This window comes from Mus pahari, chromosome 2 (assembly GCF_900095145.1).
Source record: "Mus pahari chromosome 2, PAHARI_EIJ_v1.1, whole genome shotgun sequence".
NCBI classification, from domain to species: Eukaryota; Metazoa; Chordata; class Mammalia; order Rodentia; family Muridae; genus Mus; species Mus pahari.
This window is the reverse complement of record NC_034591.1, coordinates 15,127,507-15,150,291: the sequence shown is the minus strand read 5'-3', so window position 1 is coordinate 15,150,291 and position 22,785 is coordinate 15,127,507. Positions and strand designations below refer to the sequence as shown.

General features: G+C 40.0%; 1 protein-coding gene across 9 annotated transcripts in view; it reads right to left on the bottom strand.

The window, feature by feature from the left end:
* Positions 1-22,785, bottom strand: part of Magi2 (membrane associated guanylate kinase, WW and PDZ domain containing 2) — a 1,405,204-nt gene that overhangs the window by 224,127 nt on the left and 1,158,292 nt on the right. The gene's annotated exons all lie outside the window — the stretch shown is intronic.

The following is a 22,785-nucleotide window of genomic DNA, read 5'->3' as shown; positions in this document are numbered from 1 at the left end:
TTACCTCACTCAGGATGATACCCTCCAGATACATCCATTTGCCTAAGAATTTCATAAATTCATTGTTTTTAATAGCTGAGTAGTACTCCACTGTGTAAATGTACCACATTTTCTGTATCCACTCCTCTGTTGAGGGACATTGCGGTTCTTTCTAGCTTCTGGCTATTATAAATAAGGCTGCTAAGAACATAGTGGAGCATGTGTCTTTATTACCAGTCGGAACATCTTGTTATATGCCCAGGAGAGGTATTGCTGGATCTTCCGGTAGTACTATGTCCAATTTTCTGAGGAAATGCCAGACTGATTTCCAGAGTGGTTGTACCAGCTTGAAATCCCAGCAGCAATGGAGGAGTGTTCCTCTTTCTCCACAACCTTGCCAGCATCTGCTATCACCTGAATTTTTGATCTTAGCCATTCTGACGGGTGTGAGGTGGAATCTCAGGGTTCACCTTCTTAATGAAGGCACGAATGAAATGAAATTGTTCCCCATTCCTGGGGTGTGGGAAGTCCAGTTGGTCCTCCCATCTCTCTCACCTGGCATTTGTAAGGCCCGTCACTCCTGACACCTAGTGCAGGTAGCCTAAAGATGCACTGTAAAATTTTATTTCCTGTCTGTGCATATGTGTGTGTACGTGCACACATGTGTGCATGTGTGTGTGCATATGTGTGCACAAGTATGTTTGTGTGCACATGTATGTTGGTGCACATGGAGATTAGATCAATGTCATATGTTTTCATCAGTTGCTTTCCACTTTAAATTTTTGAGACATGGTCTCATTGAACCTAGCTCCCTGCCTGGCTAGAGTAGCTCTCCTCCTGTCTCACCTCCTTAGCAATGAGATTAAAGGTGTGGATCAACACACCGGGCTTTTTAAATGGGTGCTGGTGATCTGAAAGTTGGAGATCTGAACTTGGGTTCCCTGCTGTGCCATCTCCTTAGCTTTCCGCTCCTATGGACCAACATAGTGCTCAGATATTTCTAGAAACCTTTAGTGAGAAGAATCATTTGCCACTACAAATACTTGGATAAGAGTCTGGCACTATTTTTTCTATGAAGGGATAGCTAGTAGATGGTTTAGGTTTTTCAGCTAGATAGTCTCTTTTGGAACTACCTGCTGCAATGTGGGAGGTAGCAGGCAGCACACAGGAAAACCTGAAACCAATTAGTGGGACCATGGGCCAATACAATTTTGTGGACATTGAAATATGAATTTGATATATTTATATATCATAAAATAGTATCCTTCTTTTGATATTTTAAAACATTAAAAATGTCAGAGCCACCCAGCCAAGGAGCCATACAGACAGCAGATGACAGACTGCATTGCCGTGCCATGGTTTGGTGACCTCTGACCTAGATCACTAGAGGCAATTTTTGGTCCTTAGGCTTCCTGCATGAGAATCACTTAAGCTCGGGCAGGGTAGGTAGCTTGCTTGGTAAAGGGCATATCTTGTGAACATGGAGACTTGTGTTTCATTACCAGAACCCACAGAGATCAGTTAGGTCTGGAAGTCCCAGTTGGCCACACAGCAGAAGCAGCTACATGGCAAGTCCCAGGCCAGTGATGGGCTTGGACTCTGGAAAATGGACCCAGCATCTAATGAATGACACTCCAGTTTGTCCCGTCATCTCCATGCATACAACAGCTACGACTCTGCTCTTAATAGCAACTTAGGGTCTTTTGAGATGCAGAAAGTATGAAACCAAGGGTTTCTGTGTGTTCACATTTAAAGTACCCATTATTCAGAATATCATGTAGGAGACAAGTATTTATCTAAATTAAACTTTGTAAAGATAAGAAATTTTCATAGAGAAGAAATTCACACATTAAATGATTTAATATGTATGAGACTAAAATACAGATAGGAAGTAGTCTTTATGTTTCTGTTTCAAATAGCCACCACGGCAGCTGAGCTACTGCTGCCCACAGGAAGTCCAGAAGCGATCACCTATATTAGGAGCTCATAATTCCGAAGGGCAGATACTACATATTTCCTGTACAACTGCATTCACCTAATACAATGGCTGATAATGCAACATCTTCAGGAAGGAGAAGGACCATATGGAATGTTGTGCCCACACAGGCCTTTCGGCTAATGCAAATCAGTTGAGACTGGAATAGGACTCAGCTGTATAGAAAGGTCTGGTTGCTTCTACAGCCATAGTCACCTGCCTTTTGTAAGTTATTACTGAAGCTTAAAAAGAAGGAGTAGAGAAGGAGAGAGGGAGTGGAAGTATGTTGAAAGTCCTCTTGAACTAGGGCTCTGTTCTAATCTCATCTAGATCACTGAATCTCACTTTGCGTGCTATGGGCTCTGTGGAGGATTCTCTTGTTTAATTCTCAAGAGAAGCATGCAAAGCAGCTATGTTTCACAGCTCAGGAAACTGAGGTTTGTAGGTCCCAAGGATCATCCTCACACAGACTCAGTGAGGTCTAAGGTATGAACTCAGGGCTGTGCTCCTAAGAGCTACACTCCTGCACCATTTAAATAGAAGAAAGCCAGGTTCTGACAGTTTTTGATTTTTTGTTTTTGTTTTTTGTTTTTTTTTTTTTCCTCCTGAATCAGGAACTAGACACGGAGTTCTGAGTACAGTCTGGACAAATATATCAAATTTCATCCCACAAAAGCCACGACTCCCATTTAGCATTGTGTCAGTTAGGAGACACCCACGATCCTGCAGTTCACTGAACTTGCCTTGAGCAGCTGGATCGCTATGCCCAGGAAGGATGGGATTTGCTTACCTTAAACAATAACGCTTGTTTGGCAACCCATAAGCCAGATGACCAGTAAGGAAGGGCATTGGCAGAAGAGGCTCTTGAGGGGACCTTAAGTCTTGGCCATTGTGACCTGATTAGATAGAGCAACTAGAGGCTGGCAGAAGTGAAAGACGGTATTAAGTAGAACATGAGGTTGTAGATGTGAATTTCAAGGACACCCAACCATTCTTGGCCAAGCGATCCCCTCGAAGCTAGTGAAAGGTGCTGGAAATCCATCATTTGAACATGCCTATACTTAACTATTAGTAAATGGCATATATTTAAACGAACACATTCTTTTTTGGATTTTTTCATTATTATTATTTTTTTGGATGGGTCCTTAATTACTTTTCAAGTTAAAGAGCATCTTTGAGTGTGGCTTAGGGGAAAGACGCTGGAACTAATTAGAACAAGTGCTACCCTTGTCTCATCAGCCCGATGAGCTAGAGCAGATGAGTCCTCCCTGAGCTGGGGAGCACGGTCCACATCACTCTCTAGACATTTGGGAAGTAGAGTACACTGCTGCTCTTATGATGTAGTAGTGGCCATTTCAAGTCTAATTAGGTGTGCAGAACAGCTCTTTTTTTCTGGCACAGGCTGTTTTCAAAGGGCAGAAATGACAAGCACGATTTCTGGTTACTTCCTTTAGGGACATAGCCTTTTGTTGGAAAGCCAATGGTTTAAGCATTTTACAAGAGGGAGATGTACATTTAAAGAACATTTCTTGATATTTGGTTATGAGCCCAGCCTTTAATGGCTGAACTACCAACAGCCCTGAAAACACACATACAAGTAACATTATATAGACTGGGAATGTATATTCATAAGTATATATGCATATACATATATGCACGTAACAACACTTGAAAAACAAGGCCATGAATTTAAAAGAGAGCAAGGAGGGGTGCATGAGAGGTTTGGAGAGAGATATGGGAAGGGGGAAATGTGTAATTATATTATAATCTCCCCCCCCAAAAGAAAAACTATTGCTTCTTTTTAGCTTTTAGCAAATACATAATTGTGTTTATAAGCAATACATACATACATATATATATATAATATATGTGTGTGTGTGTGTGTGTAGTTTTCTATCAGTCAGTCTGATATTTGTTTATAATCAATAATTTCTTAAGCTTCTGAAGGAATACATTTAAGTTCTAGGGTCTTAAGACAGACTATAAAAATTCACTCATAGAGAGTGACAGGGGCAACTTGTACAATTCATTTGTCTAACTAAAAAAAAAAAAACCCACCAACTGGGAGCACCCTGTTCTCTTCCCCTGGTGACAGCTCAGACTGGGTGTCTGTGGCTGCTGAGAAGGCGCAGAGGGTGTGGCTTTCCTTCTGTCTTACCAGCTGTCTGAGAAGTCTCTTGCCTAGGCAGTTTTTCAGGACACAAACCTCAAAAGGGTTCTCAACAGCTTCTCATCAATGTCCATAGTTCAGAGACATTTGTTTCTTATAAGGCTTAGGGGAGCTCTCTGTTGATAGAGATATGCAAAGACCTAATGCTCTTCATAAGATCCCATCACTGAGCCATACTCAGCCACTCATCAGAACAAAGTGCATGTTGGAATGCATGAGTTTAATTTAAATATGAATCATACAGGAAGTATTTAGAGTCTGGAGATGAGTCTGCATATCTGAGGTAGGATGCAAAATGACTGACTTCCGAGTCAATGGGCAGGGTAGATAGGCTAGGGCATGGTAGACTACAGTGAGAGGCACACTATTGTCACTGGGTTAACTGGGAAGGTTCAGCCAGCTTTGCCAGCAGCAGAGGAAGACAGGAAGTAACAAGAGCTTCTGGTTGTGGGAAAGATCCAGAACACTTCTTACTGTAGATGCTATGTTCTGAAATTTTAGATAGGATCTTTTTGGATGTGAACATGTCTCTTCAAACAGAATACTTTAGGATTTCTGGTTCCTGGGTATGCAATACTATAAGAATCACATCTTTATCTTAGCTGATAGAAGAAAAATAAATATAAAGAACAGAAATTAAGCCCTGGAGTTTTGAACATGGACTAATAGTTTCTTCCTGTTTTGTTTTACTAGATAACGCTGTAGTGTAGTTCTGATTCCACAGCGTATTGGAGAGAAAGACAGTGTAACATTTCCCACTGTATATGATTGGCATTTGCTTTGAATAACCCCTCAAGTGTGCTGACTTATAATATACTTCCTCATACTTTGTTCTGGAAGGTTCCATTAGCTGTCTCTTCCCTTATTTGATTCTCTTCCCTTGTTGGGCTCTAAGCAAGTCTTCAACATATCTTTAGGCTGAGAAGAGCTAGTAATTGAACTGGGCTGACTGACTAGGGTTTAGAAGTGAAAGAATTGGTCAGATTTTTTTTTCTTGTTTTCAGTACTGAGGATTGAGTGTAGGCACGTCTGCTGCTCTAACACTGGGCAGTATTCTCATCCCATAGGTTTTGTGTGAGTTTTATTTCAAAATACAATTCTCAAATCTTTTCCCCCTGATTCTCAAATGACACCTGTAGTTACAGTTCATTCCTTGGAAGGTAGTTCATAAGGAAAAAAATCTACATAGAATAAAGAGATGGGAAAATGACTCACAGATTTGTGAAGTTTTGAACAAAATTTTCAAGGAAACACATGAATTTAATAATCTTTTCCAACAGTAGCAAAATAAGCAATATTCATGAAATACCAATAGATACAGCTGTAGATATAATATAATATTGCCCATAATGTGCTAAAGGGTAACGATATAGGGGAAATTGTTAAGAGTAAAGAATATGCTGGTGGACTTTTATTCGATTTTAGGACAGTATTATAATTAGGTCAACAACATCATTATATCACAGAATGACACTAAACTCATGTCTTAGAAGGTAGATCAGCAAGAGTGTTTGGAGCAATGCATTGTCCTCTCAAGCATACCAGGAACTGTGCAAACACCTACCCACCAGGGATAGCTTGCCATGTGGTGTGTGTGCTTAGGGTACAATGCCTTTGGTGGAATCTAACCAATTCTGAAGGGTGATAATGACTTTACCAATGATATCACTTAGTGAAGTTTAACGGAGGACTTATGCAAAGTATTTATAGGGCTCCCTGGGAGATGTGTGGGATGCTGGGAGATGTGTGGAATGCTGGGAGATGAGTGGGATGCTGGAAGATGAGTGGGATGCTGGGAGAGCATCTGGGAAGAAATAACAACACCTGACCTACATTCACAAGTGAACACAGGAATTTCACATAAAACACAGAAGGGAACATATTTCAAGTAAGAAGAAGCAATCTGCAGCAACACAGAGGTATCAAGCAACAGTTCTTTGTGGTGAGAGCTTAAGTTCCATGGAGGCATGAATTTCTAAACTATTTCACTCACTGTTATATTATAGAACTTCAAGGGTTCATGAAACATTGTCTAAATGAACACTAACCATCATAGAATGCAGAAGGAACAGTGGTAAGTATAGGAAAAGGGATGGGTATGGACTAGGCAGTGGCAGATCTGGATGAGAAAGAGAGAGCCTGGTTTTTGTCCTGTAGAGGATATAGAGGAACGCATCGATTTACTGAGAGAGGAAATAAAACCATAGAAGTAGGTAAGATCTCACCTTGGCCCTAATCACAGTGGTACAAGAGGCACAAATAACAAAGGCTGTGACTGGTTAGACTTGAGTTACAGGAGAGAAGGATTCATTGCCTAGTCTGTGAAGCAGCACAGGACAGGACGTCATCTACACAAGCATAGTGTACATGAAGTTAAGGGGGTGCAGTGGTGAAGCCTGAGGCACTATTGGTGAGTAGCAAGCTGCTGTTAATATTAGAGAAGAGCATTTCAGCAAGGAGATGAGAACAGAAATGAGGCAGTGGCAGGTTGGGACGTGCAAAGCTGGTAAGACAGAGCAGACAGATGTTAAGTGAAGCCTGTGTCTCCAAGAAGAACTCTTAGGTGATTCATGGGATAAGGTGGGAGACATAGAGGCCCACACATAGATGATCTTTCAGGGAAGTTGAGATTGAACCAAAAGAGAGATCTATTGTTTAGAAGGCAATGCAGAATCAAGCAAATTTCTTAGAGAATGGAAGAAATCAGACCAACCTGTAGGCTACAGGAAAGATATCCAAAGCAAAAGGATGTTTTTAATGCTTATGATAAACAGGATGCTGATGGAGTTGGATACTGACAGATGGGGGCACTTCTAGGTCAAGGCGAAATTAGTGTCTATGAAAAGAGGACCTATGGGTTCTTTCTTTGAAGGCAGAGAAGAAGCGGAGAGGATGGACTATTTTCTAAAATGCAAGGAAGAAGAGAGGAAACAGCCCTTGGGGTGGTGACAAACCGGATTACCTTCATAAATGCTGATCTATCTTACATGCACTCATAGTCAAGAGTAAACTCCTTGCATTTAGTTTTCCTTATGCCAAGTAAAAAGTGGGATTTACATGCCAATTAGCAAGTAGGCATTCAAATAACTTTAACTTGCTGGTACATGTATTTTGGATATTTTTCAACATATGAAAATGTATATAGCTACAATGTATTCTAGCAAAATTTATAGCCATTTAATTGAAATAAATTCATTTATACTTTCCTCAGTGAATTTTATTTGAAATATTAAGTATAAATGTTACTTTGGAACAACTTTCCCAAGTCTAGCATTAGAAGATACATTAGAAGATACAATCACATAGAACTGTTTTTTTTTTTTTAAACTAAAATGCATTATAACACTCATTAAAACCCACTTTCCAGGAACTGTAAAACTGATTTGTCTAATGCACTACAAAATTCTCTATAAATGCATCAACATTGTGAAATAATGTTAATAGGAGGAGAGATAAAATATAATATATTTTCTTTAAATCTTAGGGCAATTAGAATAACTTTTACTAATGTGGTATAATAACTACAATTATTTTCATTTGCATTTTTGCTGGGATTTATATTCATTAAAAGTCTGTGGTTTCGTCTTCTGTAATATGCAAAATGAACATGACTTAATAGTGTTTTATAGCAAGATAATGCAGTAGGTGGTTTCGTTTATTTAGTTACCAACCAGGCCTCTTCCATGTAAGCACTATGATTCAACGTCTTCACAGCAGACTTCTGGAGCCCAGTGTCTGGGATGCTCTTAAATGTAACTCCAACTGCACGCAGTCCACAATGTCTGCTCTCACAAATAAGTAATGAGCGCTCCAGAGGCAGCATGCACTTCTGGCATGAGCGGCATCCTTTCTAAGCTAATACTTCCTATACTACCTTGGCAGAGAAATATGGAACCTTTGTTGTGATTTAAAAGTCTTAAGACTTACAGAACCAGACTTCCTTGGAAAATTAATTATATATTAGTGATTTTTAGATTTGACTTTATAGTACTTTCATAAAGCCTTCATTAAAAGGAATTATGAATCTTTTCTACTCCTAAGAACTCCTCACACGGATCCAGCATAATGATACCCACCTTTAATTCCAGCACTCAGGAGGCAGAGGCAGGTAGACCTTGGTGAGTTTCAAGCCAGCCAGTGCTACACAGTGAGATTCTTTCTCAACAAACCCTACTTGACGTAAACTGATCAAGCATTTCTTTTTTTTTTTCTGAGACAGGGTTTCTCTGTATAGCCCTAGCTGTCCTGGAATTCACTTTGTAGACCAGGCTGGCCTCAAACTCAGAAATCCACCTGCCTCTGCCTCCCGAGTGTTGGAATTAAAGGTGTGCGCCACCACGCCTGGCTGATCAAGCATATTTTATGTGAATGAATTTGAGCATTCACCTGGAGTTTCAGAGCTGAGGGAAATCCTCATTGCTTCCTTCTTTGGTTCTGTCCAGCTTTTTCCTTTTAAATTCCCAATTCTGCTACTGCTGCCATATCAGGCAAATGATCTGGACTAATAGTTCACAGAAATTAATATTGAGATTAGAAGAGGTTGCGGGACACAGGCTTATTGCTAGTGTATAGGTAATAGATAAGCTAATTTTCACAACTTTTTTTTCTCCAGAGACCCACAAGAAACGCCTGCATGACTAAAGCTAAGCAAGCTTCTAATCCAGGCTCATTGGCTATTTGTACTATTTTCTTCCCATTCTTTCGATTCCATTATGTTCTCCTCTTACTTTTATAATTTCTTAATGTTGACTGGGTTTGCATTTGATTTGTTCTTGTTTATCCAAATTTTGACATTGCATCTTTAAGCCATTAAGCTATTAGAAACCTCCAGGTTTTAGATGACATGTTGTCTACCTTCAATTGTAGGCACTGGTGCTCAGAACACTTGAGTGACATCCTTGTATTTTCATGTGAATCAGTTTAGCAGGGGTTGTACTGGAACCTTGGAATTCTGAGTTCAGTTAACTGAGTGGTTTCAGTATCAGACCCAGCAAGCCTGTCTACACTCTCCTGAGGATATCATATGAGGAAGGTTACAGTGATACAAGCAGTGTAACTGGAGGGTTAACATGCTGGATTCTTATGCTATTAACCTACCAGAGGTAAACTCCATAAAAAGAAAATATTTTTTTCCCTCCACTATCCTCATATTTCAAACAAAACCTGGCACATGTGCAAAATGAACAAGGAGGAAGAAGAAAGACAAATTAGGCGAAGGCTTTGTAGATGAACAGCGAGAGCTGAGTACGGCTAAGGTTGCTTGCTATAAAAGCCTGGGCAAAAGACAATGAACAGAAGAATAGTTCTGTCTAGCTTTGTGCACTCAGCTGCACTGCTTGACTCACGCATGCATCTTCCGGACTTTGTTTTGTGGCTGTCTTTTTCTTCCTAGTGCAATAAAATCATTTTCAAAGTATGCATACAAAGCCCCAAGGGGCACATGGTCAATAAGGTAAATGTGCCACTCTTTAGGGAAATTACCTGTTGCAAATTAGGTCTTTTCAAAAGGCAGTCATTTCTGCCTTGGTATTTCCATATACTTCCTCTAGAGCAATAACATTTATCTTGATGACTGAAGAATCTAAATCTTCACTGGTAGTGTCTTCAGTTAAGATGGCCTTGAACTACCCAATGGAGTGAAGTGTTAGGACTAAATGGGTAATTACTGTTGTAGATTATTTTTTGCAAGTTGGAATTGCTATCTGTAAATACTCCTAATGCCCAGTTCTTCCATTTATACCAAGAAATGGCCAACAAATATACTTTGAAATATAAGAATTATTAACTGGGTTAAATGTACACTAAGTTTTCTGTACATAAATATAATCACAAAATTATCTTTTTTTTTTTAAAAAAAAAAAGAAAGTGATATTTGTTCCCAAGAATCTTCCTGACAAGCACTGATTCCGTCTGCTCCTCATAGGTCCGAAGGGAAGCAAAGGACGAAATACAAGTATCTGACCACAGAACAGTTTCTTACTTAGACACTAGTAGAGGCAGGAATGTTCATCTTTTTAGTGGTAAGAGCTTGATCTCACATAGGTGAAGGGGGCAAAAATAAAGGGAGTCTAGGATAATGACAAAAGGAGAAGTATAATCCCTCTGCCATTATGTGCAGGCAAAATCACAGTATATAAAGATACACACATTATAGTTTGCTCACAAGAGAACAGAACAGTGCTCCATGAGTCAATAATAATTTAAAAAATCAGTTTTAATTTCTTCAACTGTCATCAATGGCCATATGAATGCAAAGAATGTGATCCTATTGTAGAATTCGATTCTAGATAGTCTTATTTACTCTGTACTTGACACAATTTCCCTACCTTCTATGTCAGAACAGTTTTCCTCATCACGCTGTAGGAACTCTTGCTTCCTCTTGCTCATGCGACCTTATCCCAGTGTGCTTGTCTGTCACCTGACTTTTACAATTGGAAATTCTGACCCTCAAAGCCTGAGGACCAGGTGTTCCGAATAAGTCCTCATGCAGGGTCCCCAACCTCACTGTGCCTCTACTTCCAGCGCCAGAATACCATGCTTCCTGAGCTGTCCCCTGAGTATCATCCCCCATTCCTGATGCTGAGGATACAAGGTCTGTGCACCACCTCCAAGGAAAGATATCTCACCCCTGCAGGGACTCCACCCTCACTCACTGAGCACCTGGAAATCATAAGCACTTCTCACAGGTTGGATCCCACAACTCTGCTGTGACTCCACCCACCATGTGACTCTGCTCCCACTGCCTGAGGGACTCAAGTGCTATGCACCTCTCTCAGGTAGCATAGGCAGATATTTGCACGCAACCAATGGAAAGAAGCAGCTGACCCTTGTTGTTGAATTAGGGAAGGTGGAAAGAAGATGAGGAGGAGGGAGATCCTGTAGGAGGACCAGCATCTCAATTAATCTGGACCCCTGAGATCTCTCAAACACTGGACCACTAAACAGACAGCATACACCAGCTGATATGAGGCTCCCACATACACACATAGAGTAGAGGACTTCCAGGTCTGTGCTCATTCAGAGATGATGCATCTAACTCTCAAGAGACTGGAGGCCCCAGGGAGTTTAGAGGTCAGGTGGGGTTGGGGTGGGGGTGGAGGGTGGGATGTGGGAGGTGAGGGCATCTATGTGGAGATGATGGGGTGGGGTGGGGTGGGGAGGAGGTGTGGGATGTAGAGCAGTCAGGGGGTGGATGGGGGTAGGGAATGGAATGTGGAGTGTAAAAAATAAATTAATTAAAAAAACAAAAACAAACAAAAAACTCCCAAAGTTGGGACAGATCCACACTAAAAAACACTAACAATGATCTGACTTCAGACTTTATGCCCATAACTAAAAACACAACTCGAATAACCAAGTTCTCCTCCAGAAATTAGCACCTCTTTCATAATATTTCCTGGGAAGAGTAGCTAAGATGGTACACAAGACAGTGATTTCAAACTAGCAATTAAAATATATTCTATAAGGGCAGAGACCACATGATAACCTATTTGATTCAGAAAAGCCTTTTGATAAAGCCTAACATTCCTTCATGTTCAAGTCTTGGAGACTATAATGATATGGGGGCACATCTCAACATATAGTAAGCCCATAGCCAATATTATACTAAATGAAGAAAAACTCTATTGCTAGCAGTAACTCCCTTATTCCTTCACCAGCACAGACATCTACTTCTGCAGGATCCCAGCCTATATTGAAGACCAGCTGAGACATCCAGCCTTGTGAACTGAGCAACTACTGGATCTTGGATGTTCTGTTCACAGACAGCTAGTGTTAGATTGGGTGGACTGCAGGCTATAAGCCATTCTAGTATAGCCCTTTCTCTACACATAGGCACTCATTCTATAAGTTCTGTTACTCTAGAGAACCCTCACTAACACACGTCCCACTCAGAATACCCCCAACCCCATCTCAGAGTAAATCTAATCAAAGAAATGAAAGACTGGCCCAGCGAAGACATGACACTGAGGAAAGAAACTGATGAAGATGCCACAGGATGAAAAGACCTCCCACACCCATAGATTGGCTGAATTAACATTGGGAAATATTAATTCACAGATAAATGAGTCCTCTTCAAAAGTCCAACACACTTTTGTGGTCCAAAACTTTTATCTTCCAATAACCAAGAAGTTTATAGAAATTGAAAGAGTAATGTTAAAATTCATGTAAAAACAAAAGACCCAAGGTAACCAAAGATGACCCTGAAATAAAAGAATGTCTAGAAGTATCACCATCTTGGATTTCAAGTTATAATACAATCTATAAAAAACAAAACAAAACAGTATGGTATTGGTATAAAAACAGACACATTAATCAATGGAATGGAATGAGGAGGCACAGATAAGACCATACGTCTACAGCTACCTCTGTTTTGACAAAGAGGACAGCAAAAACACATTGGAGAAGATAGCACCTTCAACAAATGGGCCTCATCAAACTGGATAGCGACGTGTAGAAGAAGAAAACTAGATCTGTATCTTTCACCCTGCACAAAACTCAACTCTAAACAGTCAAGGACCTTGATATAAGACCCAATATCCTAAATCTGTCATAGGAGTGTGATGGCTTGAATATGCTTGGCCCAGGGAGTGGCACTATTAGGAGGTGTGTGGCCTTGCAGGAGAAAGTGTGTCACTGTGGCTGTGGGCTCTGAGAATATATATATGCTCAAGCTCCACCCAGTGTGGAAGGGTCTCTTGGCTGTCTTCTGATCAATATGCAAAACTCGCAGCTCCTCCAGCACCACGTCTGTCTGGATACTGCTAAGCTTCCCACCCAGAAGAAATTAGACTGAAACTCTGAAACTGTAAGCCAGCCCTGATTAAATGTTTGTCTTTATAGGAGTTGCCTTGGTTACGGAGTCTCCTCACAGCAATAAAACCCTAAGACAGGGAGAAAGTAGGGAATAGGCTTGAACTCATTGGTTCGGGAAAGGACTTTCTGAACAGGATCCTTAGCATACAGATATAAGCACCCAAAATTCACAAATGGGGCCTTAAAAGCTACGATACAGCAAAGGACACTACCATTCAAGTGAAGAAGCAGCATACTTTCCCTGCTATAATCTGCCTAAGAGATGTTAGTGTCTAGAATATATAAAACCCAAAAGACCTTAAATATCAAGAAGACAAACAACTCAATTAGAAACTGAGCCACAAAACTAAACAGAAACTTCTTAAAATAAGAAACTCAAATGGCTGAGAAAAATACTAAAAACTAAGAGAACAGGTCGATGTCCTTAGCCACCAGGGAAATGTAAGTTAAAAATATTTTGAGATTTCTTCTTATCCCAGGCAGAATTGCTAATTTCAACAAAAACAAATGTAAACTGATGTGGTTACTGTGGAAATCAATGTACAGAATTCTCAAAAAGTTAAAAATAGAGCTAGCATCTGACCCCGGTGTACCTGGCATGCACGCGTAGGACTCTCTGTCCTACTATACAGGGGCTTGCTCACTGCTGTCCACTGCTGTTCTGTTCACAACAGCCAGGATGTGGAAATAGCTGAGGTGTCTACTGACTGATAAATGGATAATGAAAATATTGTACATTTGCACAATGGAATATTATTTAGTTGTTAAGAAAAATAAGAATTTTAGGTAAACAGATGGAACTGGAAATAATCATTTTGTACGAGGTAAACCCAGACCCAGAGAGACAAACATTGTACAATTTTTTTCTCATCTATGGATATTAGCTTTGAATCTTCAAAGCTTATGTTTAAGCTGGAGTACCCATAAAAATCAGGCAGCCAGTAAAGGGCCATGATTGGAAGGGGAGGTTTCACGGTAGGAGAGATAGAACCTGGTTGGTATGAGGGGAGACTGGGAATAATGAATCAGAAAGCCGTAAGTGGGTGGGATTAGATGGCAGGGATGGGGAGGGAGGATGGGGTATGGTAGCTCCCAGTAAAACCCTTTGGAAAAGGCATATAGATACCAGTACAAATGCCAATAGCTTATCAACTGTGGATGAATCTCACGGGCCCTTCCCCTTGTTCCAAAAATTAGGAGGAAGAATATTCCACATGCACATAACTCATGTATGATTTTATAACCTTTCTTCAGAGCTCTGTTCAGTGTATGATGTCTCTTGAACACTGAATTATTTTTGTAAAAGAGAGAAAACATACTTCACCTATAACTGTTCTTTACTGTACTGCCAGCCTAAGAAGGAGCACACTGGTCTCGTGAGAATCCCCAGGGACACTTCCTGGGAGCAGAAAGAAAACTGTGCAAGCCTAATTAACTTCAATTTATGAGACAGTCACAGATTAAGTGGGCTCAGTTGCAGGGTGGTCTGTGTAGTCGTGAAACGCAGGTGAAGTTTGACTGTAGCAACCACCTCGGGTTGCTATACTCCAAACACCAGTCTAGGTGGGGCGAAGAGTGCAACAATTCTTTGTTTCACAGTAGGTTCAGCACCAGAAAAATGAATAAAGAAATTGGTGAGTCTCTTCTTGAATTATTGAAATAGAAAAGTAATTAGCACACCCAATTAAAAAATAGTACTAATAAGAGATAAGAATACTAGGAGTACCCAGATAAAGTAGAAATTTGGCAAAAATAGAGAGCACTTTATCTGATTTTATCAAAGTATACTTAGAAATATGAATAAAATAGGTATTCTTATAGGATAATATGTATTTTTAAAAACAGAGCTCAGGAAATACAGAAACTCTGGAAGATTAAATACAGTGGGAGAAAGTGAGGCAGCTACAAAAGGGGTCACTTCTTTCATCAAACAAAACCAAATCAAAGCCCACCAAAAAGCCCAAAGAACTGGATAATTTCAAAGATGTTTCTTCAAAGACTTGGTGCCTTTAGTGCTGGTTCAAGTGTGTCGTACAAAGGACAAACTTGTGCTTTTTAGACATGATCAAGTGCGAAAGTAAAAGCTGATAAAAAGAGCATTTCAGATAATTGTCATATGGTAATACAGATGCAAATTTATATGCAAACAAGTAGACCTTAGGGGTATATGATAAGCACACTCTATTTAACCGAATGTAGTTTTTTTCCCTGGTTAAAGAGACAGTTGGATGCTAGTGACCTCTGCCAGCTAGCTGGTTCTCAACAATTTCTACAAAAAAATTTTGTTTATTTTTATTTTATGTGCATTGGTAGTTTGCCTGCATGTATGTCTGTATGAGTGTCAGATCTTGGAGTTACAGACAGCTATGAGCGGCCATGTGGTTGCTGGGAATTGAACCCAGGTCCTCTGAAAGAGCAGTCATTGCTCTTAACCTTTGAGCCATCTCTCCAGTCCCTAAAAAGACTTTAAGGAAATAGTAATTGAGTAGTAAAAATTAAAAAATTAAAGCAGTAAAAATACTACTCTGAAAGGAAAAGCTAGCATTCTGTATAATAGTGTAAAATGTGACTTTCCATTAAACTCATGAATAAAACAGTTTTTTTCCATAATTTGAACTGTGTTTTTAAAGAAGTAACGATCTATTTTACTAACTGTAAAAATAAATCAGAAGTATGTAAACAAGAAAAAAGAAATTGTTTAGCATGGTGGTACAGACCTATAATCCTAGTACTTGAGAAGCTAAGAAAGGAATAGAGAGTATTTAGAGCCAGCCTTGACTACAAACGTCAAGTGTGTGTGTGTGTGTGTGTGTGTGTGTGTGTGTAAACAAAGCAAAAGAACACCAAAATTGCTCAAACAATAGAAAGTAAGGTATTTGTTATCTGTGTGGCATGAATGTATATTTCCAAAGTCTAGGGAATAGAATGTAAAAGACAGGGCTGAAACTATATAAAAATCTTATCCCAAAGAAAATCATGAGAAATCAATAATGAAAACATTCAGGGATGCTTGAAAAAAAATTGCAAGGAAAAATAAACCATCTTCAGCAGAATGAGAATGGAAAATGTGGTATCTCAAAATTTATGGAGCTCGGCTAAAGAAATGCTCAGAGTAAATTTATAGCTGGAATGCTCTTATTATAAAGAGAAAAATAGAGTCCCTGGTCTGAGGACATACCTCACCAAGATATAAGGGGAAAGTAAATCAACACAAGGCTGGAAAAATGAGATGGCAAGGCCCACCAGCAGAGATGCTCAAGCAAAACCCATAGGAAAACAAAATCAATCTACCCAAAAGCGATTCTTAAACATGCTGTAACAGTAGTTTCAAACAAATTCAAATACTTCCATGAATGGTAAAATGCCAAAAAGATATAAAGATTATCAGACTAGTTTGTAAAGAGATAGGACATTTGAATAGACCTAAGTGGAAAAAAAAAGTTGTTTTATCAATGCTTAAGAAAGAAAACATACACAAACTCTTTTTGAATAGAAGAGATTAAGTGGGACACTCTCATTTTATAAGGCTACTATCATTCTAACATCAAAGACAAAGGAAATCCCAAGAAAAGGGCAACACACGCACCACCATCCCCAACAAAATTATAAACGAGCAACCAGCAGTGTTCAGCGAACAACAGACCATGGTCAAGGGCTGTAGTGCCAGGAATACAAAATTGGACATCTATGTCATAATATACCAACTTACTGTATTAACAGACTAAAGGCCGAGAACCATACTCTAATTTCACTATGTGCAGGACAAGTATTCGAGGAGGCTGCACTCATATCAAACTAACAACAGATGGGACTTCTCAACTTGCTAGGGGCATCTAAAATCCCTCTACCTAACATCATACTAAACAGCACAAGACTAATGCTTCCCCTTAAATCCAGTCACAGCAACAAAAAGGGACATCTGCTGGTAAGACATCTGTTTAGCATCACACTTGAAAAGCTAGCTAGTTAGCTTTAACACAACTTGAAGTTGTCTAGAGTCATCGGGCAGAAGAGCCCTGGACATGCCTGGGGTTAGGGGGTTACTTTGTTAACTAAGGGATGGGGGAGGCCCAGGCAACTGTGGGTAGTATCAACTTACACTCAGGGAGCTGGTGTAAGTCGGCCTGCCATTCAGCTGGCAAGCATCACTTCTGATAATTCCTGCTATACTTCTTTGCCTGTGAAGTTTCCCTTGATGGATAGTAATGCTGTGTGCCTTTAAGGGAATGGGAGACAGGCGTGCCTTTAAGTTCCTGCCTTGACTTCTCTCAGTGATGGAATGTGATGTAATAAATAAACCATTTCGTTCCCTAAGCTGCTGTTGATCAGAGTGTTTTCTCAGCATGGGAATGAAAATAAAAGGGCAAGTCAAGGAAAAGATACCAGGGCCATACAAATGTAGGAAAAGGAAAGAAGAACAACTTGCTAGAAAATATAATTATAAAGACCACATTACAGAATGATGAAAAATCAGATATGATTACATATATTGGCCATAACTAATTTGAAAATGACATGAAGGAAACAGTTATTAAGAGCACTGGCTGCTTTTGAAGAAGATCTTGGCTCGATTCCCAGCACCCACATGGCAGATCACAACTGCGCATATCTCTAGTCCTAGGGCATCGGATGCCCTCTTCTTACTCCCTAGGTATCAAGAATGTGCACGAGGCACGGAAGACATGCATGAGAGCAAAACACTCACAACATAAAATAAATCTAAAATAATAAAATAGAGTAGGGAGACCTCACCAAAAGAAGTCCACGGTCTGAACACAGAAGACTATACCCTTGCTGAGAGAACCTGGTGGAGACTTAAGCAAGTGAGGAGATAGATCACAGTTGGGGTTGAGAAGTTCAGTCTTCAGTTGGAAAGCTGTTCTGTAGTACATGATCTCAGCAGGCCTTTTATTAAACAAAGTACAAAGCCTTAGGAAGCAGGAGCTGAAGAAGCAGCCTGCCTCCATCTTAGGCTTAAACAGCCACCTTATAGTAACAACAAATGAGGTTCATTCCTACTTTTGATTAAATCTGTTTCTCAAGGATTGGGCTGTGCCTCACCTGTAACCAGAAGCACAAATGGTTCTGTATTACCTGGCAATCATGTCTTTGTTTTAAAAGTTGTTTATAACAACCTTGCAATCCTATCTTTGGTTCTAAAGGTTATGTGACCATGTATGACTATCTTGTTATGACTGCCTGCTGTGTTTACATTGTTTTTTTTTTGAGATAAGCTTTTCTCTGTATAGACTTGGCTATACAGAGGTCTGTGGGATATAAAACCATGCCAGGAAGCTTGGTAAGGTAGAGCAGGTTGAGACTCAGAGACTCGGTAGGCACACACCTGAGGCTTAGGTGACTCCCAGCTCCCTGCCAGACTCCTGACTTGGAATGCCATATTCCTCACATAAAACAAACATGCCCTATGGTCACATAGGCCCAAAACAGAGTTTTCCATGCTAATGAGGTACCTCGAGGACTGGAGGGCTTAGCCAATAAGCTTCCCTTTCTAGACATTCCTCCCTGCAAAAGGTATTTAATCTCACCCTAAGAAGTGAGGTATGGTTTTACACATCCATTTTCTACCATGACAATAAATTATTTAGAACCATGGACTGTTTCTTTTCATCAAGATCCTCTGTGGGGAGCCATGAAGAAGGCCTTCACCAACAGAGCTGCAGCCTAGTATCCTGCAGAGGCCTCTGTCTGTAGGGCCCCTGACTGTTCTCTGCTCTTCTGCGACTCCCAGTTGTGCCTTGGATGGCTAAGAGCCTGAGAACTGGGATCCCAACCAGCTTTGGCTTCCTCACACCTAAGACTGTGCTTTCCTACCAGCACATGGGAGTGGTGCCTCAGCACTTCCCCACAGCCCTGCACCTGCCCTGGTGGCAGTGTGGTCTAGGCACAGTAAGTACAGTCCGGCTCCCCGAGTTCCACCTCCCCAGGATGCCATGCCGAATGGCAGGGCAGACGTGGGTCTACAGTGGTCTTTCTCTGCCCATTTTTTGGAGTTAACAGAGTACAGATGGAGCATCTATATCATACTTCCTGAGCCTCAAGGCCAGGGAACATTTCAAAAGGAGGGATGGAAAGATTTTAAGAACCAGACAATCCAAGCAAAATAGTGTCTTCTGGACAGGACAATTGCTCTCATGCATGCAGAGCACCTGTGTTTGCCTCCATGAGATCTGCACAAAATCTAGCTGGACAACATTATGGGTTGAAAGGGTTAGGGGCTAAGGAGCCTTCAATCCTAACTGATGAGCTATTGACAGCTGATGGCTTCTTGAGAGGGAGAGTCACTTTTCTTTAAGGCACCTAAGGCCAATCATGCTCAAGTGGATGGCACTACACCCAGGCATGTATGGGTGACACTAATTTGATATGGAGGGTTATTAAGAGGTAGAGGAGGAATGGAGTTGGAATAGAGAGGGGAGATAGGGTGGGTCTGGGAGAAGTTAGGGAAGACTAAGGGATATGTAGGATCAAAATACACTGCAGGCACATATGAAATCATAAGCATTTATTAAAACTTTATATTAAAAAGGCCAATTCTATTGTTTCTATTTATATGCAAATGAAAGGACAAGGAAGAGCCAAAACAATTTTGTACAGGAGAAAAATTTGGAGGACTCACACTGATTTCAAGATTTAACACAAAGCTACTGTAATCTAGAAAGTCTTGTGTTGACGTAAGAATATGCATGCAGACTGAGGGGACTGAATAGAGGGTTTGGAAACAAACATCCCAAGAGCCAAGGCCAGTCAATAACAAAGAACAGGTTTTGTGGTTTTTCCCAGCAAACAGTGCTAGAACAATTGTCTATATTTGTGCAAAAAATAAAATGAATTTAAGTCCACAATACTACATAAGAATTAACTTTAAATTGGTTTAGAGCTAAATATAGGCTAAATATAGGCACTAAAGCTTTAGAATTCCTAGAAGAAAACATGGAAAAAACTTTGTGATTTTAGGTTAAGTAAAGACGTGAAGGAAATGACCCATGCTTAAATGAGCCTGGTCCACTTAAAGTCACTTACTCTAGACCTCCTGTGCTTCTATGTCAAAAGCACCAAGAAGACATTGGATAGAGAAGCCATGAATCTGAAGGAAGCATTTGTAAATCATCTATCTTAGAAAAGAGCTCAGACTTGTATGTAAATCATCTATCTTAGAAAACAGCTCGGACTTGTATGTGCAATGAGCTTTTGTAACTTAGGACGACAAAAAGGGCTGTTAGTTGTGACAGAGACTTATCTAGTATGCATTAGGCTCAATTCTCAGTACACAAAAAAAAAGGAAGAAAAAGTGATAAATAGTTCAATATAGAACTGGGAAAATACTTGACAGCACATGTAACTAAAGAGTTTACGAATGCCGATAAGCACCTGAAAACATGACAAGATTAGAGAAGTGTGAATTAAAACCATGGAAAAGTATCAGTAAGTTTACTACCAACAAAGTGACTGCACTGAAGATTTATTAAACCAAATGTGAGAAACACTGGGCAGAAACTGGGACTCTCAGACAGTGGTAAGGGAATATAAAAGCTAGCCATTTTGAAAGTCGTTTAGACAATTTATTAATAGCTTAAATATATTTTTAATATAACCATTTCTGGGTATCTACCCCCCAAAATGAGAACATCTGCACAAGGAAACAGTTGAAGCCAAAAGTTCATAAATATATTATTCATAAATACCCAGAGATGAAAACGACTCAAATAACCACCCACAGTGAGTAGATTAATGAAAGGCCCCCTGAATACTAAAGGGCAATAAGAGAAACCAACTTTTCATCCGTGTTTACCTGTTAGGTGGTTCTCAATAGCTTTATGCTAAATAAAACACTATAGGATGTTAGTCATAAAAAGATTAGTTGTTCTTTGTAGGAGAGGAGATGGCGACAAGCAGATCTGGGGAGGCTTGGGGTGAAGGATGTTCTAAGAGGATGGGTGCTCATTATGCAACTACGCCATGTTTGAAGCACATAATGAACTATACACCTGCAGCTGACAAATGATATGTATATAAATGATACCACATGGTACATGTCTAACCAGTTAAATATAGCCTTCTAACCAAGACATTTTAAAGTAAGACATACATATGCATGATGTCATCCCATCCATATTAGAGTATATGTTTTATATATGTGCCATCCAGTTGGCATACTTCCTATAGGTACACATACAAAAGCATGTTTGCCTCTATGAAAGAGTAGAAGAATAGGTAGGGTAGAAAATATTTTTTTGTTGTGTGTTTTTGGAATTAGTTACTAAAAAATATCAACTACCTGAATCATTGCTTTATAAACAAAGGCTCTAACAAAAAGGACAATTAGTCATGGTCCTGAAATGAGGAGGTCTTTGCTCATCAGAATGAGGCCATAAGCATTTCTGAGTAGCCAAAACCAGATAACCAACATGAAGGTCATCGCACAAACACAGTTCACATTCCTGCTATCTTCAGAGGGGAATGGACACTGTAGGAATTCTGGGAACCTCTAAATGTTTCTAGCAAGGATGTCCAGATTCCACAGTTCTGCACTAGGGAGAAAGCAAAGATTTCACCCACCCGCGAACAAACAAAGAGCAGCAGACAGAAGTCTCATGACTAGGGCTCTAAGTGAGTGATCAGAGAGGCTATGGGAGGGGAGGAGGGAGATCCTGCACACATACAATAGAATGCTTCCAGAAAGGCACATATTACAGTAATAGCAAGGATTTCAAAGCATTTTCCTGATAAGCCACAATTTAAAAGAAGCCATTTTATATATAAGAAAGTGTTTAAATATCTTTCTGTGAGCCAAACAATGGCTACAATACAGCAATTTTCAGTCATACCACTTAATATTAGAAATATTGTCCAAAATTTGAGTTTTCAATTGAACATTAGCAATATATGTCTGTTTAAATTAGAAACATTTCTATTAATCTTAAACAAGCTATGCAAGAAGTCAAAATATGCTGTCAATAGTTAATTACCAAAATTCATGTGCTATTTTATAACAATGCCCCAAGAAGGAGAAATGTGTGATTATTTTGTTATCCTATTAATTTTCCCGTGGTAATGGGAACTTGGTATAGTGTTACTCACAAATGCATAGTATTTGGTGAATCAACAATGTATTATTTCCCTGAAGGGAAAAAAGCTGCAGAGAGGGCTACATAAATCATAAATGGTATTTCTCTGACTTCTTTTACTCACATTTAAAAATAACGGGCTTCCCATGCTGTTTTGAGAGCTTTGAATCAGAGACCACACATGTTAACCACACAGGATTTTTTGTGCATGACTGCCCCACAGTTCTGCTTCTGCTGCTCTTCTGCTGCCGCTTTGGGGTGTGTTTAGATTCAGCAGACAAGTACTGCGTGATGAGCCTGCCCTGAGCCACTCAAGATAGGAAGAATGTTACCATGAGTTGACATGACATTGCAAGCCTGCTGTGACAATCATATAGCTGAGAATCAAGGACTTCAAGTCCTAAGTCCTACTAACAGGTAGGGAAGGAAATTGAGTGTCGGTCTGCGCCACGCCCTTCATATCAACAGAGACGTATGGAAAGGCCCTTAGTTTTTACCCCATTCATTTTCTTACAAAGGCTAGAGAAGAGTGTGGTGAGGACCCGAAGCTCCCAGCACTCTCTTAAATTGGGTTCCACATTCTTCTTGGAGCTCCCAGTCTGGACCCCGTCCCATCACTTTCTACCTGGTTCACAGCAGACACAGTTATCAACAGTGGTGGATACTTGTGTCCCGTTGTGGTGGAATACTCTCATCCATACTTATTTATTTTATTGGAATCCAGCTCTCAGTGGACCTTACAAGGATTATCAGAACACTTG